This window comes from Podarcis bocagei (genome assembly GCF_964188305.1).
Source record: "Podarcis bocagei genome assembly, chromosome: 14".
Lineage (NCBI taxonomy): Eukaryota > Metazoa > Chordata > Lepidosauria > Squamata > Lacertidae > Podarcis > Podarcis bocagei.
Window position 1 is genome coordinate 55,549,950 of NC_138139.1, and position 18,444 is coordinate 55,568,393.

At 56.1% G+C, this 18,444-nt stretch overlaps 1 protein-coding gene across 1 annotated transcript in view; it reads right to left on the reverse strand.

Moving 5' to 3' along the window:
- GLIS2 (GLIS family zinc finger 2) overlaps window positions 1-13,619 on the reverse strand; it is a 31,088-nt gene extending 17,469 nt beyond the window's left edge. The window contains exon 1 of the mRNA XM_081170761.1: window positions 13,356-13,619. The gene's annotated coding sequence lies outside the window, so the exon portion shown is untranslated. The remainder of the gene's footprint in view (window positions 1-13,355) is intronic.
- Window positions 13,620-18,444: the final 4,825 nt, after the last annotated feature.

An 18,444-nucleotide genomic window follows, 5' to 3' on the forward strand; every position in this document is an offset into this window, starting at 1 on the left:
CTGTTTGCTGGGGAAGGAAAGCTGGCAGCCCCAGAGGCTCTCAGAGGTGCCCTTATCGTTCCCCCATTGCAAGGGGGAGGGCAGAGAGGGAGGGTTCAGGCCAGCAAAGAAATGTAGGCAGGTTTGCAAGAGGGACCCACATCTGCCTCTGATTCTGGGGCCAGGCAGGAGCTGGGCGGAGGGGGGACGTCTGCCCCACCCTGGCAGAGCCTTGCAGAGTCTCTCAGGAATGAGGCAGGGTGCAGCTGCCACCGAGGTGCAAAGCAAGCCCCGAGTCTCCCAGCCCCCCCTCCAAAGCCAGTGGATTCCTGAGCTGCTCCAGGGAGCCAGCTGGGGTGGGGCGCTTTGGAGGCAAAGCCTCTCTTGGAAGCAGAGGCTGCCAAACCAAACTGGCCCCCAGCACAACATTCCTGGGAACAAACCTCCCAGCCCGGAATCCAGAGGAACTGGAAGGGTGAGGGCCACCTCTCTCGACTTCCAGGGGGGGGGGGCGTGCAGGCAGCCCCCACCCTGGGGCCAAAGACGTGGGAAGGAGAAGAGGGAGGAGGAGGAGAGGTTCCTGGCCTGCGAAAAAATGGGAGGCTGCCTCCATCTCTGCAGCTTGTGTGACGACGCCCCTCCAGTGCTGGCCGGCAGCTGCCCCTCCTTCTCCAGACAGAGGCTGGAATGCTCTCCTTGACCCAGAAGGACCGACAGCCTCCCAGACACAGGCTCCTCTGGGCCTCCCCCCCCCCATTGCTCCAGGGATTGGGTTGCTGGGTAAGGGCCTGCCTGGGAGACAGCTGGGGGCTCTAGATGGGAAACTTTGAGGCTCAGGGCTGCCCCTCCTCCTGCAGCCCCCCCCCCAGACTGGAACAGGAAATGTGCCTGATGAACAGACCCAACACACCCTGCTCTCCATCCCCCCCCCTCAAGCCACTTCCATCCTGTCCTGACTCATATCAATCGCAGCCAGGCAAGAGCTGGATGTGGTCAGGGAGCTGCCAGGAGCTTCTGCTCCGCCAAAGAACACAATCCTTTCTTTCTCCCTCGCCTGTGGCGAGTGCAAATCTCTTCCAAGTGAGCAGGCAGAGGAGCTTCCCTTCCCCCCCCCACACACACACACTAGGAGGAGCACTGGTGCAACCTCCTGGATGCTCTCTGGGCCTCGTGGTTCTCAGACCTGGTGCCTGACCTCCAGCTGAGACCACATAACACCGGTCCTGAGAGACCTACATCGGCTCTCAGTATGTTTCCAAGCACAATTCAAAGCGTTGGTGTTGACCTTGAAAGCCCTATACGGTCTCTGCCCAGTATTCCTGAAGGAGTGTCTCTACCCCCATCATTCAGCCCGGACACTGAGGTCCAGCTCCGAGGGCCTTCTGGCGGTCCCCTTCCTGCGAGAAGTGAAGCTACAGGGAACCAGGCAGAGGGCCTTCTCGGTGGTGGTGCCCACCCTGTGGAATGCCTTTCCATCAGATGTCAAGGAAACAACTATCTGATTTGTAGAAGACATCTGAAGGCAACCCTGTTTAGGGAAGTTTTTAATGTTTAACAGACCACTGCATTTTAATATTTTGTTGGAAGCCGCCCAGAGTGGCTGGGGAAACCCAGCCAGATGGCCGAGGTATAAATTTATTATTATTATTATTATTATTATTATTATTATTATTATTATTATTAGTGCCCATTCCTAGAAGACACTCCCTGGGCCTCCCATCAGCTGGTCTTCCTTGGGGTAGCACCTACCTGGGGCACCGACATGTGACACACGCAGCATGAGGCCAAGCTGAAGGTTCAGCCATCCCTATCCGCTTCCTTCATGGCAGACGGGCAGCCACCTTTGCCCACCAGAGCAAAAAGTCGGCTTCTGAATGCTGCTTGCTGGGTGCTGCAAGCGAGGAGCAGCGAAGAGAGATTGCTCTGCCATCCTGATTGCTTCTCAGCTCCGGGGAGGGTAACACTATTGGGGACAACGAGCCACAATGGCTATCTCTGCAGCTGGAGGCAGCAAGCAGTGTCAGAAACTTGGATGCAGAAGCGGGGCGCCAAACGGCTCCTTAAACCAGGGTTACAGTCGCCAAAATGGAATGTCTAGGTGCCATTTGGGGGGCCAAATGGCTCGGTTCCCGAAATTTGTTCTGATCATGCAGATAAAATGCACTGTTGATGTGTGAAAACAGTCCCGATCCGAGGATCCCCAGGCAGGCACCTCCAAATGGTGGAGACGTCAGGCATCCGGGTATCTTGGTCGCAGGTGGCCGATAGCCAGGTGCAAAATGCACCTCTGATGCCTGGCGAATTTCGAACCCTGACAGCAAAGCTTCTGAATCACAGTTGCTGGAATCTGCAGGAGGGGAAGGGGCTCTGAGCCCCAGTCCCTGCTTGGCGGGCTTCGCTTTGTGGTGTCTCTTTGCCAGCATTCAAAATCCACCAGGCACATTTTGCACCCGGCTACCGGCCTCTTGCAATCGAGTGAAGATGCCCAGGCGCCAGGGTGGTGCCTGACGTTTCCACCATCTGGAGCAGCATGTCTGGGGATCCCTGGATCTTGACCATATTCACACACCAACAGAACGTCCTGTAGAATTCTATCCATGGTACTTTATGTCCACATTCAGAACAAATTTCAGGAACCACAAAGTTGTATTGAAAAATACAAGCATCGAGCAGCCTGGCCCCAAAATAGCAACTAGGCATTCTATTTTGGTGACTGTAACCCTGGTTTGGCGGGACGCGGGTGGCGCTGTGGGTAAAACCTCAGTGCCTAGGACTTGCCGATCAGAAGGTCGGCGGTTCGAATCCCCGCGATGGGGTGAGCTCCCGTTGCTCGGTCCCAGCTCCTGCCCACCTAGCAGTTCGAAAGCACGTCAAGGTGCAAGTAGATAAATAGGTACCGCTTTATAGCGGGAAGGTAAACGGCGTTTCCGTGTGCTGCGCTGGTGCTGGCTCACCAGAGCAGCTTCGTCACGCTGGCCACGTGACCCGGAAGTGTCTCCGGACGGCGCCGGCTCCCGGCCTCTTGAGCGAGATGAGCGCGCAACCCTAGAGTCGGACACGACTGGCCCGTACGGGCAGGGGTACCTTTACCTTTAACCCTGGTTTAAGGAGCCATTTAGGCCCTACCTTATATACCTGAGTTTCTAGCCTGATGGGGACGCAGGAGCTTGATCCAGCAGCAGCCAGCCTCTTCTGACTTTCGTACGTTAGAATGTCTTGCCACAACAGGGAAGAGCAAAGGACTGGCCTTCTTCTCCATCCCCAGAGGCCCCTCTGCACCTGCCTCCTTAATTCCAGACCTGAAGACGGGGCCTTGCTGTGGGCAGACCAGACCCAAGCAGAACAGGCTACTAGTAGACCTGAAGGAGCATCTCCACCCCCATCGTTCTACCTGGACACTGAGGTCCAGCGCCAAGGGCCTTCTGGCGTTTCCCTCCCTGAGAGAAGTGAGGTTACAGGCAACCAGGCAGAGGGCCTTCTCTGTGGTGGCGCCCGCCCTGTGGAACGCCCTCCCATCAGATGTCAAAGAGAAAAACAACTACTGGACTTTTAGAAGACATTTGAAGGCTGTTCAGGGAAATTTTTAATGTGTGACATTTTAATGTATTTTTAATCTTTGTTGGAAGCCGCCCAGAGTGGCTGGGGAAGCCCAGCCAGATGGGTGGGGTATAAATAATAAATTTTATTATTATTATTATTATTATTATTATTATTATTATTATTATTATTATTACTACTACTACTACTACTACTACTATCCTGCAAGATCCAGCAGCACCTGGACCTTGGCCTTTCACGTGGATCAGAGAAGCTGGCAGAGGAGATCCATCTTCTGACCACAGGTATAATGGGACCTCCAGGGGACTGAAGGCAACCTTCTTGAGTCTGTAGCCAGGAACGTACCGTATTTTTCGCTCTATAACACGCAGATTTTTTTCTCCTAAAAAGGAAGGGGAAATGTCTGTGCGTGTTATGCAGCGAATGTGTGGTCCCTGGAGCCGAAAAATAAGGCAAAAATCAAACCGCGCTTCAGGGAGAAGGGAGCTCCGTGAGAGAGGAAGCTGTTGCTTTCCTGCATTCTGCCTCAGGGTCTTACTGCCCACCCTCTCTGTTTCGTTGCTGTGTTTGCTCAAACGGAACAAAGAGCAGGGAAAGCCCCTCCCCTCCAGGCAAGAAGAGAGGAAAGGAAAGGAGCCTCCCTCCTTCTATCCTGTCCCTGCTCCGGAGGGAACAATGTTTGTGAAGGGAAGAGAGATTACAGGTTCGGCTTAAAATTCTGATTTGACTTCCTGCTTTTTGTTTTTGGAGACACACAGCATTCAAATATGCTTTCTTCCATTTAAAAGGATGAAATCCTTAAACAGTGGCTGGCTTGTGTGGGTGGGTGGGGGGAAACTTTTGCCTTCCTTTCCTCACGTTATAGCCCTCTCCTGCATTCTTAGCCTTCTGTGTTTTTCCTTCCCTCCCCACTTAAAATGTGGTTACAAAGCATGGATCCACATGGATCCTCAGGATCTTTGCATTGGGTCACCCCAAATTCACCATCAGAGCACACAGCATGTCCATGGCTACAGCCTGCCCCCCCAAAATCACACACCCATTGTTGCCTGGGGCTGCAATGGTGCAAAAACGTGGTTACAAAGCATGGATCCACATGGATCCTCAGGATCTTTGCATTGGGTCAGCCAAAATTCACCATCAGAGCACATAGCATGTCCATGGCTACAGCCTGTCCCCCCAAAAAAAATCACGCACCCACTGTTGCCTCGGGCTGCAATGGTGCAAAAACATGGTTAAAAAGTATGGGTCCACATGGATCCTCAGGATCTTTGCATTGGGTCAGCCAAAATTCACCATCAGAGCACATAGCATGTCCATGGCTACAGCCTGCCCCCCCAAAAAAATCACGCACCCACTGTTGCCTGGGGCTGCAATGGTGCAAAAACGTGGTTACAAAGCATGGATCCACAGGGATTCTCAGGATTTTTGCATTGGGTCACCCCAAATTCACCATCAGATCACATGTCTGTGGCCACAGCATGAAGCACAAAAATGATACGTCCACTGTTTCATTCAGAATATTTTTTCCCTTGTTTTCCTCCTCTAAAAACGATGTGCGTGTTATGGTCAGGTGCGTGTTATAGAGCGAAAAATACGGTAAGTGGGAAGGGTTGGGGTCAGCTGCTGAGCACCAGTTTGCATGCAAAGATCCCAGGGCCAACAGCCAATGGCATTTCTAGGTGGCACCGGGAAGAGGCCCTGCCCAAAACCCAGGACAATATACCATAAAAAGAGGTGGTTATTGTTATTTATTAAAAATCATATCCTGCCCTTCGTCTGGAGATTGCAAGGTGCTTTACAACATAAAAACACAAACTACATAACATGGTAACAAGATACAAAACAAAACAAAACAGACCCAACTATTATCCGTATTAAACTCATACAAATTTGCAGCCGTATACGAAACAACAAGGAGCACTGCAAACAACTACGGATCACAGTAAAAAAAAATCAGTTTCAACAAAGTCTTTCGCAAGTTGTTGACGGATTCTCTCATCCTTTGGGCAAAAGGAATTCTGGTTCATAGCATCTGCTGTTATTTGGGATTCTGTAGGTGGTTGCAGATTCTGGAGAGGCAGCGAGGCCCCAGCTGCGCCTGATGGGCTGGAGGTGGACTCTATTTTTATCCCGTGTCTCTTTGGAGCCAGTTCTTCAAAGTGCCGCCTATTCCTCCTCCTCCTCCTCTGCTCTGTCCTGGCCAGGCTATGCCTCTTGGATCTTGCCCTGATCCATTTGGGCTCTGCCCCTCCCTGAGGCTTCCTGCCCTCTACCCTTCATCCACAGACCTCTCAAGGCAGGGCAGAGCCAGCCCACAGCTGCTTGGCCACGCTGCCTCCCCCTCCCTGGCCTGGCATGCTGACCCCAGCTGGCCCCTTGCCACCTGCTGCGGCTGACCAGACAGGTGCTGTTCTCCTGGCACCAACACACACCCGTGAGGCTGTGTGCCCCTCGCAGGGACAAGGGACAAAGAAGCAACACCACATCTACGCAGCTCAAGAGACCGCCATCATTGCTAGGCGCCAAATGGCCCCTTAAAGCTAAGTTGAGGTTGCCCACAGTGGTCTATTCACCGGGGGTGGACTGGATGAAGAAGAAGAGATTCGATATCCCGCTTTATCACTACCCTAAGGAGTCTCAAAGCGGCTAACAATCTCCTTTTTCCCTTCCTCCCCCACAACAAACACCCTGTGAGGTGAGTGGGGCTGAGAGACTTCAGAGAAGTGTGACTGGCCCAAGGTCACCCAGCAGCTGCATGTGGAGGAGCAGGGATGTGAACCCGGTTCCCCAGATTACGAGTCTACCGCTCCTAACCACTACACCCTCGGGGTCCCTTCCAACGCTGCAATTTCACGATTCTATGATTCCAGCTACGTTGCTTGACTGTAGCTCTTAGAACAACACACTTGTCTCAGGGTGCAAGAAGGAGAAACACGCACCGTGGAAATGGAAAAAAATATTAACTATGGACTAAAGTAGAGGTTTTTAAACTGTGGTTGCCAACCTAAGTACCACTCTAAGTAGTTGCAATTGGACCCTAATAATAATAATAATAATAATAATAATAATAATAATAATAATATCATCCTGCCCATCTGGCTGGGTTTCCCCAGCCACTCTGGGCGGCTTCCAACCGAATATTAAAAACAATACAGCATCAAACATTAAAAACTTCCCTAAACACGGCCGCCTTCAGTTGTCTTTTAAAAGTAAAATAGTTGTTTATTTCCTTGACATCTGAAGGAAGGGTGCCACCACCGAGAAGGCCCTCGCTTCTCACAGGGAGGGAACCGCCAGAAGGCCCTTGGTGCTGGACCTCAGTGTCCGGGCAGAATGATGGGGGTGGAGACGCTCCTTCAAGTATACAGGACCGAGGCCATTTGGGGCTTTAAAGGTCAGCACCATTAGTAGCAAGATGCGCCTGGCTAATTTCTAACACTGGACTCCAGCCTTGATGGCTGTGCAGCTGGCCGGGGGGGGGGGGATGCCAGAAATGACAGCCTCTCCCAGCACAGCTCTCACCCAGGCCAAGCTAACGGCCAGAAGGAGTCGTGTCCCCCACCCCAGCAACCTGTGGTTTTGGCCAAGACGCTTGCAACTCCCTTGAGGTCCCATTTAAGGGCTTTGCATAAGATCAAAGGACTGGAGAGTTGGGAGGGACCCCCAGGGGTAATCCAGTCCAACTCCCTGCAATGCTGAAATCTCAGCTAAAGCACCCAGGACAGGTGGCCAGGCCAGGCGACAGGTTTTTTGGGGAATCCCCCTTGCAAGGAGCTGTCCTAAAAGGCGGGTTATGAAGGTCACACCAGATGTCCAGAAGATAAATTACAGTGGTGCCTCGCAAGACGAAAAGAATCCGTTCTGTGATTCTCTTCGTCTAGCGGTTTTTTCGTCTTGCGAAGCAAGCCCATTGACGGATTAGCGGAGTAGCGCTATTAGCGGCTTTTAGCGGCTTATCGGCTTATCGAATCAGCTGATAAGCGGCTTAGCGGCTTAGAAAAAGGAGGGGGGAAGGAAAAAAAACCAGCAGGAACTCGCAAGACATTTTCGTCTTGCGAAGCAAGCCCATAGGAAATTCGTTTTGCGAAGCACCTCCAAAACGGAAAACTCTTTCGTCTAGCGGGTTTTCCGTCTTGCGAGGCATTCGTCTTGCGGGGCACCACTGTATACCACTTTTAGAAGACATTGGAAGGGAGCCTTTTCTACGGAAGTCTTTTAATGTCTAATGCATTACTGTATTTTAATATTTTGTTGGAAGCCGCTCAGAGTGGCTGGGGAAACCCAGCCAGATGGGTGGGGTATCAATCAATTATTGTTTTTTGTTTTTTGTGGTGTTTTGATATTTTGTTGGAAACCTCCCAGAGTGGCTGGGGCATCCCCGTCAGATGGACGGCATATAAATAATACAATTATTATGATTATTATTAAGTAAGTTGATCCATCCCTGACAGGTCAAGCAGGGCCCCAAACCAAGCTGGACCCTCCTCTCTCCTGACCCAGAGGCTGGGCTGCTCCCCAGGGCCGAGGAGGGGGGAGCATTGTGAGTGACAAGGAACCTTTGCCTGGCTGAAAGCAGATCCTCCTTGGCCTCCCGGCCTCTCTCTCTCCCTCCCTGCAGCTGGGGCCCTTGGGAGAGGAGCCAAAGTTCACAAAGAGAAAGGAAGAGGGCAACGCCCACAAGGCAGCCCAGCTGTTCCCAAGGAGACATTGGTGTCGGACAGATGTTGGCGACGTGGGGTGGGCTGCTGCGTCCTGGGCTTCAAAGAGCAGCCTAGGACGATGGCTGGAGGCCGGCTCTGCTCAGGTCAGGGTCCATCTTGGAGGCTGCTGCTGCTCCTGCCTGCCTTGCCCGGGCACCTGTGCCCTGATCATCCTCTGCTTTAGCCGAGCAGCAGCCGCCTCTGCCACCTCAGCACACAGCCAGAGAGAGAGAGAGAGAGAGAGAGAGTGCAGGAGGCCTGGCTGGATGCAAGACGTGCTGAGAAGGAGCCAGTGGTATCCCGAGCATTCCACCTGGGCAGCTGCCAAGGCGAGGCTGCCAGGCCCCAGGCTGTCTGCAGAGCCGCAGCTGTGATGCAAAGCCAGCCAGGAATTGGGGGGGGGGAGAGGGAGGGAGGGAGGGAGGAAGGGAGAGGGGGTGGCGGAGGAGGAGGAGGTCAAGGGGCCACAATCATGGGGACAAGGAGGGAACTTTTGCCCTGGTGCGCCGGGAGAAACTGCCAGCAGGAAGGATTGGTCTGCATAAAGGGATGGCTACAGAAACAGGAGGAGGAAGAAGAAGATGGGGAAGGGGAGAGGAAGAGGGTCCAGGGAGCCCAGCCGCCCTGGGAATATCTCTCCAGGGATCCCTGCAGAAGCACAGGGCATCCATTTGTGCCAGAGCTCAAAGAGAGGACCCAGGGCATACTCCAACAAGGGTGGGTGGCGTTGCCAAGGGCAGCAGATGCCCTCTGCTGGAGGGTTTGGGCCCCATGAAAGGGCACCAGCTTCCTCCTTTTTCACCGTCTTCCCCAAGGGCACCCTTTGGCCAAGGGCCACCTCGGGTAAAAGAGACAGCTCTGATCTGCTTCCTGCTGGAAGAGCAGAGGCAAATATAGCGCTGGGTGAGTGGTGGAGGCTCAGAGCAGAGCGTCCTGGGTTCAAATCTCCACTTGGTCACCAAGCGCAAAGGTTTGGCCAGCCACCAACTCTCAGCCTGAGCTTCCTCACGGAGCTGTTGTGAGGATAAAATGGAGCGGAGGGGGAAGAGACTCTCTATGCTGCCTTTTCTGCTCCTTGGGGAAACAGCAAACACCCCCAAAACAAAGACACTTGGGGGCTCATCCCAGGAAGCCCAGGCTGAGAGGCTTAGCACAGGCAAAAGGGAAGGAGGGCTTTTTCACGCAGCACAGAGTGAAACGGTGGAACTCTCTCCCACAGGAGGCAGCTAAGGCCCCCAACTTGGGTGGCTTTGAAAGAGGACTGGGCAGATTCCTGGCGGGGAAAGGGCTACTGAGGGCTACCAGCCAGGATGGCTGGACTCTGGCTCCACAGTCGGTTGACCGCTATGAGAATCACAGACTTGTAGCGTTGCAAGGGACCCCCCAGGGTCATCTAGTCCAACCCCCTGCAATGCAGGAATCTTTCACCCAACATGGGGCTCAAACCCACGATCCCAAGACTGAAGAGGCACATGCTCAACTGACTGCGCTCTCCAGGTGGGTCCCCTTTGGCTGCAGCCAGGTTCTCCTTAGGCCTTGGTGGCTAAGCAAGGTCTTCTCCCTCCCAGGGCATCTGCCAGCCTAGAGAGGGCAACGCATTTCTCCGGACGGGGAAAGACTGCAGGGACTGCGATCCAAATCTGCCCACTCGCCTGGCCAGGCGCCTGTGTGCGCCAAGGTCTTTAGCAATTGGACGTGCAAGTCCTGCCTCTGCCTCCATGGTTCTTTTCTACTCTGCAAGCAACTGCTTCTACATTTGAAATAAATTTTAAAAATTGTCCAGTAGCAGCACCTTAGAGACCAACTAAGTTTGTTCTGGGTATAAGCTTTCATGTGCATGCATACTTCTTCAGACACACAGTTTCTACATTTGAAAGTCTTTCTACGCCATGAGGACTACAAACATGCTCTTTAAAATTTAATACGCACGCCCAGAGAATTCTAATGCTCAAAAAGACCCAGTTCCACAGCTTGGGAAGTCCCTGTCCACGAAATCCGCCTCTTGCACAGAAATGCCAGCCCTTTGGCACAAATGCAAACAGGACATATCGCCTATCGGACGCAGATGGAGTTCTATGGCCCCCCCACCCACACCCACCCACTGGGGGAGCCCCCCAGGAGAGCTCAGCTCCAGTTTCCCTGCAGTTGGAAAGGGACCCCATCTGGGTCGGTCCTGCACATAAGGCAGGTCAGCCCATTGGTGCAGCCATGTTTGGAGGAGGGAGCACATGTCCACTGGGTGTCCCTGAACGGGGCCAGGAAGAGCTACAGGAAAGGCCCAGAGACGACCTCTGAGGCCAAAGCCACGGGAAGCAGCTCTTGCATTTAGGGAGGGAAAAGACGGTCGCAAGGTGATCGAGGCATCTCGGAGTATGAGCTCTGGCTGAGAAGAGAACCCAGAAGGCAAGGATTTCTCGGCCTCCAGGTCCAATAAGGCTGGGGCCTGGGATCGCTGGGGAAATGGATCTGTGCCCTGGCTTCACTCGCTTCCAGGCCTGGCTGCAGTGGGATGCGGGGACTGCTGCTGGCTTTAAACAGCGCCTCTTCCTCTTTCGAAACGTTCGCGAGGGAGGATATTTATTTTATTTAAGAAAATGTATATACCGCTTGATTTTTTAAAAAATAAAAAAAAAATTCAAAGGAGTTTACGAAAAGAACGGAACAATAAGATCGTCGGGGAAAAACCAATTAGAACATTCACAACATTAAAACCAGGAATAAACTAAAAACACATCCGCATTGGGGGGGGCTTGTCTAAACAAAACTGTTTTCAGCGTTTTTACAAATTTAACTCATTTATTATATTGCCCAGGGTGGCAAGCTGAAGCTAAATGGACCACTCCAGCCCCAATAATGGCCAGCTGGGACCTCCTCCTCTTCTTCTTCTCCCCCCCCCCCGTCTCCCCTTTGGCCAACCCAGCGCATGCCAGCGCACGGCCGCCTTCTTCACATGCCCCCCTCCTGGCTCCGCTCTGCCTTGTGCCCGACTCTGGCCAGTTTTGGCCTTCAGCAAGGATGGGATTGGCAAGCAGGGGGCCAGATCTGTGGGGCAGGGGGCTTCTCTTGCAGGGCTGAGGGGCTGAAAGACCAGCAGCAGGCAGGCAGGCAGCGTAGACGAGTGGGCAGAGCCAGTTCAGGGGAAGGTGGGCTGAATGGAAACAGTTCAAAGTTCAAAGCAAAATCTGAGGTTTCCGGAGGGGAATCCTAATATTCACATCCCAAGAGCCAGACTCCACAAGCAACAAACTGACAGCGATGATGGAGAGGAAGTGGGAGGGGGTCCCTTTGGGGACGGGAGTATGAAACTCTTGGCCTGGATCTCAGAGAGATGAAGACAAGGAGGCCAGAAGGAAAATAGACCCAAGAATTAGGCCAGGCAAAGGGAGCCCCTTCTGGAGCAGAGGAGAGGTACCTGCCAACAGGAGAAGTGCCCCCCCATCCCAGTGGGGGGGGGTCAAGCAGGAGGGCAGATCCCCAGCTTGAGATAAGCCCTCTAGACACGGAGGGCACCTCTGAGGCCACAGCGCCCCCTGCCTGCCAACCTGGGCAGTGGCATCATTCTTAACCCAGGCTATTTCTCTGCCAGGCTGTGCCCAAAGGTTGTTGGGGGGGGCAGGGACTCCCAAGTGCCCTTTGCCATTTTCCATTTTTTAAAGTGTACCCCCCTTTTAAAAAAATCTATACAGAATTGCAGTTCCGTCAAGCAGGGCTTCAAAACCAAACGTGCACCGAGATCTTGCAAGGCCCAGGAAGACCCCTTTACTGCTGAGCAAGGAAGGAAGCGTCTCCAAGACCAGGCAGGGAGGGGCATGATCCAGGAAGAAGGCCCCAACTCCTCTGTGCTCCTTACTGTCAGCAAGGTCAGAGCAGGGGGTTCCACACCACAGAGCCACTTCCGCGCACCGCCCCAGACAAAGGCAGCCTCCATGGCAAGCAATCGAACAATGGCGGCGCATCAACCTCAGTCATGCAGGCTCTGACTGGCAGCAGCGGGCTCCCTGGGAAGGGTCATTTCCAAGCCTGTCTGGGGGTGCCGGTGGGGAGGGAGCCAGAGACCTTCTGCATGCCAAGCAGCTGACCCGTCTTTGTTATGCTTCTGGCAAGCCCCTGTGATGTGGGGGGAGGCGCAGCGGCAGAGAAACATGGGGAGTGGGTCCCCAGGGCCCTGTCTCAAGTCCGCCCCAGAGCCAGGCCTGTCTGACCTTGTGGTGGGAGTCCCACCGGTGAAGCTCCTCTTTCAGGGCCTCCTGCCCAGAGCCCTGCGAGGCGGGACACAGGCTGAAAGCTCCACCGCAGCCGCCAGGCTGCACCATCCCTTGACAAAAGAGGCTTGGAAGCCCCCCCCCCCCAGTCGCCTGATCCACCCCCTGCAATCCAGGAATCTCCACTACAGCCTGCCAGCTGGGGGCCTTATCCTGGCAGCTCAGAAGCACTGGCTCCTGTCTAAACAAAGGGGTGCTGGCGGGGGACTACCTGTCCAAGGCATCCTCTGGCCCGCTAGTCCTGCCCCAGGTCTCTGCCGACGGAGGAGCGCGCTCTGCACATCCTCAGAGGCCCCCTGGTGGCTTTGCCATCCGGCTCTGCTCTCTTTCCGCAGGTCCTCGTTCCTTAACTCTGCCTCCCTTTAATATTTGACTGGAAGGGGGGGGCGAAGGGCAGGTTCACGCGAGGCAGCTCTCCCCCCCCCGCCCGCTTCCCTCCCTCCCTCCCTGGGCTCGGTGCCTGTTCGCTCCGCGCAGGAAGGTGCCCCCGCCAGCTCGCTTGGCATTCCTCGCATATCTTCCTCCCACCCCCGCCGGATGGTGCAGAGACCCCCAGCGACGTCGGGGGAGGGCGGAGGAGAAGACAGAGGACGCCGCCGCCCTGCAGCTCTCTCGGTTGCGGATCAAATACACCCGGGGGGGGGGTGGCCGAGAAGGACAATAGCGCTAAGGGAGAAGCAAGCGCACCGCCGGGAGCGCATCTCTCCTCCGCCCCGTCCCTTTGCCAGCGCTGGGGACCCCCTTCGGCCGCTCTTCGGAAGGGTCACGGGGTGGTGGGGGCCCCTCAGCTGCCAAACCCTCCGCAGGGACCGGATTCTGCCTCCCCTTCCCCACCCGCTCGCCGCCTTCTTACCTTGGCCGGGCCGGGGGCGTCTGGAGGCGCCTTTGTGCGCGCCCTCGGCGGCGCTGCGCGGCGGGCGCAGGTCGGGTTGGGGGTCCCCGGCCTGGTCTTGTCCGCGCCCGGCTCCCCGGCGCGGGATCTCACCGGCGGGAGCAGCGACCTCCTCCTCCTCCTCCTCCGGGAGGCGATCTGCCCGGCGTCTGCCTCGGCCACCCCCACCGGCACCGACGGGGCGGGCCGCGGCAGCGCCACATCTGCGCCTGGGGAGGCGGGGAAGGGGAGGGAGGCGGCGCCGGGGAGCGGGGGGGGGGGCCGAGGCGGAGGCTGCGGAGCGAGGGGGTCGCCTGCTTGCGCAGAGGGAGGGGGAGGCCAGGCGCGCGGAGGGTGTTTCCCTTCCCGGCGCGCGTGATTTACGAGCGCGCGGCTGCGGAGAGGGACCCGCTTGGGGCGGCCTCCGACAAGGTCTCCATCGCGAAGGCTGGAGAGGAGGCGCCCCTCCCTCCCTCTCACCGCGCGGAGGGGGCGGAGAGGGACTGGGCGCATGCCCGCCCCCTCCCGGCCCCGCCCCCTTCCCCGCCGAGGGGGAGGGGGCAGAGCAGAGAGGGAGACGCAGTCCCTCCCCCCTCCCCAGGAATCCAAGCGCCCCCCACCACGCAATACAGGGCACGGGTGGAGCCACTTCTCTCTGCAGCCCGCCCCCTCCTCAAATCCCCGCTTGAGAGCGCAGGGATGCGCAGCTGCGCTTCTAGCTGAGGGGAGGGGCTCTCGCAGGACGCCTGGGTCCTCCCGGCCCGGAGGAAGAGCGGCTCGCAGCGCCGGAGGCGAGCAGGAGGGAAGAGAGGCTTCAAGAGAGGAGCTTCCGAGATGTGATCGCGGCCGCAGTGGGATGCGCAAAACCAAGGCGGACCCTCGCCGGCCCCGATTGCTAGGAAGGGAGAGGCAGCGCTGGCCCGTCTGCCCTCCAATATTCCCACGATGGCTCCGCAGAGAAGCCTCCCTTGGCCAGGTGCTGGGTCAGAGAGAGGCGACTCTCGGGGGCCCGGAGGCGAGCCAGCCCTCCAGCTGCTTGCCCCCTGGCTTCTAGAAGCGGGTGTCCTCTGCGCGCAATATCTGCGCCATAGATAGGGCCAGGGCTTGGGGGCGCCGGCGCAGCGGGGCTCTGCAGCCCCAGAGGCTGCCAGGGCGCACGGGTCTTGAACCCTGGAAGACCCCCCCCCCCCCGCCGCCTGCTTCTCTGTCTTCGAGGGAGGCTGTCCGGCTGGCGCTGCTCAGCCTCCCCGCCCCCCCCCCCGCCGGAGGGAGGGGGCACTGCGCGGCGCTGGCAGCAGCCTCCTTGGCACATGTGGCCGGCCTTGCGGGGGCAGCAGCAGCTCCTTCCGGAGGCAGGATGCTGGGGAGCGGGGCCGGGGAAGGGAGCGCACGCCCCGCCCAGAGCGAGGAAGCGCAGGGACAGGAGCGGGTGGAGGGGGCGCATTCTTGAAATGTGACCAAGAGGAAACGCCCGGCCGGCCGCCCTCCCGGAGGCAAAAGCGGGGAGGGGAGGGAGTCCCGTCCTTCCCAAGGCCTCTTGGCGGCGGGGGGGGGGGGGGGCTTAGTCTGATCTGCCGCGGAGCTTCCCCATGGCAACCCAAGGGCAATCGGTGCGGCGGAGGCAGCAGCTGCTCTTGCCCAGCGGCTTGTTTCTCCCCTTGGGGGGGCTGAGCCAAGGACACCCCCTCCAAGACCAGCTGAGCAGCAGGCCTGGGACGGAGATTGATTTGGCAATCCAGAAAAATATCCTCTTGGGGATCCTGAGCTGGTTAAGAAACGGAAGCAGAGGAGAGAAATAAAGGGAGAGTTTTGTGGGTGGAGAGATGTCACAAGGGGATCTGTTTGCGGGCCTTGTAATGCTGACTACATTAATACGCCCCTCTTTTCTGACCTCCTTGATTTATCCTCACAACCACCCTGTGAGGTAGGTTAGGTTGAGAGGCAGCGACTGGCCCCAGGGTCACCCAGGGAGCTGCATAGCTGAGCCAAGGATCTGAACCCGGGGGGATAAGGGAAAAAATCTGGGGTACGGGTTTACTCCACTGTCCCGCTCATTGGGGGGCCTCTCCCCGCGGGTCTCTCCAGTCAGCAAAATGAGTCTCCAGCCAAGTTAAGGAAGCAAAACAGCAGTCAGTAGACCTGATCTCTCCCGAATCACAGCCCAAGGCTTTAACTCCTGGGCCACACTGCCTCTGTCCTTTTTGACTTGTTGGCAGATGAAATGGACTTCGGGTGAGCAGTGAAGGGCCTAATTTTGCCGATGATACAAAATTGTTCAGGGTGGTGAAATCAAAAAGTGACCTCTCCAAACTGAGTGAATGGAGGTGAAATGGCAAATGCCAAGACAAAAATAACTAAATCGTAATTTCACATATATGCTTCTGGAGTCTGAACTGGCAGTGATTAACCAGGAATGAGAGAATTTGGGGCCACAGCAGATGGCTTGATAAAGATTTTAACTCCTGCAGGAAAAGGCAAATTCTATGCTAGGGATCATTAGGAAAGGAACTGAAAATAAAACCTCAGGAATCACCATGCGATTAAACAAACCTCTGGTGGGGCTGCAGTCGGAGCCCTGTGCGCAGTTCTGGATGCGTCCCTTGAAAGGGATGCTGTAGAGTTGGAAAAGGCTCAAACAAAAGTGATCAACTCCCTGATAGGGAAAGGTCCCAACATTTGGGGCTTTTTAGAGAAAAGGCAAGTATGAGGGATGGCGGGGGGTGTAACCAATTGTGCATGGAATGGAGAGCGATAAATTCTTCTCCCTCATCATACTAGAACTCTGAGCATTTGAAGATGCGCAGCAAACAAGAGGAAGTACTATTTTTACGCATAACTCTGGGATTCTGTTCCACAAACGGCTGTGATGGCCACCAACTGGGGTGGCCTGAAAAGAGGTCTAGCCAAACTCACAGGCAAGGGGGCTTTCAAAGTCTCCTAGCTGCCCTGCCCATCATGCCCCCTGAATGCCAAGTCGCTGGGAGTCATGGGGGTCCTGCTTTCAGGGTTCCCTTTGGGGCAGCTGCCGCTTTGCCACAATGAAAACAGTGCATAGGCCTAGAAGGGCCATTGGCCCACTCATCCTGCAGGACTATTCATTCAGCTAGGAGAGCAGGATCAAAGCTTTTGAGAAAGGCACAAACGGCCCACGCAGGAAGGGGCAATGGCCAGCTACCCGAGTCCCTCTCTCAAGGATGTGCCAATGGTTGCTCTCGCCCAATTCTGGTCCTTGCTGTGGGGGCCCACCTCCTCTCCCCAGGAGACTGCCCATTTGGGGAGATCCAGGGCCAGGAATCTCTGGGTGGGCTTCTCCTTCAGGGAATGGGAGCGGGCACATGAAGCAAAAAGCTTCCTGGGTCCTTTAGTGCCCCCGAGTGTCCGCCACTGCTCTCCACTTTGGGGAAAGCGGAAACAAAGGGCTCTTTCTCTTTGCTCTCCCAGTGATGACCCCCCCCCCCACACACATCCTTGCCATAGGGAGGCAGGAGGACCTTCTGGGGTTGACTGGGCACCTTGCCCAAATCCAGGGTGGCTTGGCACCGTCTCAAGTGGGGAGGATGGCAGCATTGGCAGGGGAGGGGGCTTTCCTCATCACTGGGCAAAGCCCAGCTGATCTGTGTAGGATGGAGGAGGACCCCCCCTCCCCAGCCACCTGTCTGTGGAGGAAGACGCCCAGAGCAGCAGCTGGCTCTGACCTGCAAGCTGCCACCCGGGCTGCCCCCAGTGGGTTGCAGGCTGGCCAAGGGCTGGAGGACACAGCCAGCTTGCTGACTCCCTGCGTTGTGTCGATTGCCTGCCTTCACCATGGCATCTCCCACTGGGCAGCTGACCAGACCACCTGAGCCCCAGCCAGGTGGCTGCACTGGGCCTTCCAGGCTTGAGCAGCATTTGTGCCATGGGGCCCACGCCAGGGCCTTGGCAGCGCCAGCCGGGTGGCCCCTGGGGCCTTCAGGTCCCTTGCCTGGCACCCGTCTCTTTGCTGCTAGGTACTGGGAAGCACTTTGGGCACAGGCCCATGCCACAGCAAAGTCAGATTCCCCTGGGAAATTTAAGTGGTGGGCAATGGCTAAGGTCATGCCAGCACAGTGCCATGCAACATGCCCAGCTGCCCCGTCAGCCGACTCCAAGCTCTGCTTTCTGCAAGGAGCTCATCCCTGCTACAGACTTCCCTGTGGGTTTTATACTAATTAAAAGTGGGGGAAGGGACAGGAGGCCGGGTGCTTGGCACCCACCCCCTGCCTGGCACAAGAGTGCCACCCCATCAAAATGCTATCAGTGCTATCTGCCAACGCACGGCAAGTGCATAACTAATAGAGCAAAGTGGTGGTGGTTGTATACTGTAGTTATACCCTGCCCTTTCATTTGAAGCAGCCACTTCCCTAAAGCCTTTCAGGACAAGGTCTTCACCTGCTGACAGAAGGACAAGAAGGAGGGAGCCAGTCTGGCTTCTTCAGGCAGGGAGTTCCAAAGTTGTCTAGGAGCAGCTGCCGCCAAGAAAGCCATCTCCTGCGTCCCCATCAAGCGTGCCAGTGAGGGTGGGGCGACCAAGAGAAGGGCCTCCCCCAAAGAGCTTACACCTCCAGCTTTCTACCCGCCTGGAGAGAATGGAAGATTTTGGAGCCCCCCTTTCCCCCCGCGTCACAAAAATGGCCGTTCAGGAATGGAGCCAGGCCAAAACAGAAGTGGAATTTAATATTGTCAGCAGGCAGCTTCAGGTACCTTTTTCTATTGACACAAATCTAGCAATTGCAAGTGCTTTGCTGCAGCCTTTTCCCTTGTGGCAGGGAGTCCCACAACTCAGTTTCTCTCAAACTAAGTGGCCTTTTCGGCAGAACTTGCGCATGCAGAAGCTCCGGGGGGGGGGGGGAGGCTAAGTTTATAGTTGCCCCTCCCATCTCTTCTCTTCCACCAGTTTTTTATGTTTCCTTATCTTCCATAATTTCTTCTCCTTTCACGCGTCATTCAGACTTTCTCTTCTCCCCCCCTGCAGTTGCCCCTGTTTCCCACCCCTCCTCCCTTGGCATCCACATCCTCTTCCTCCTCCAGCTGCTTCCCTCTCTTATTCTCCTTC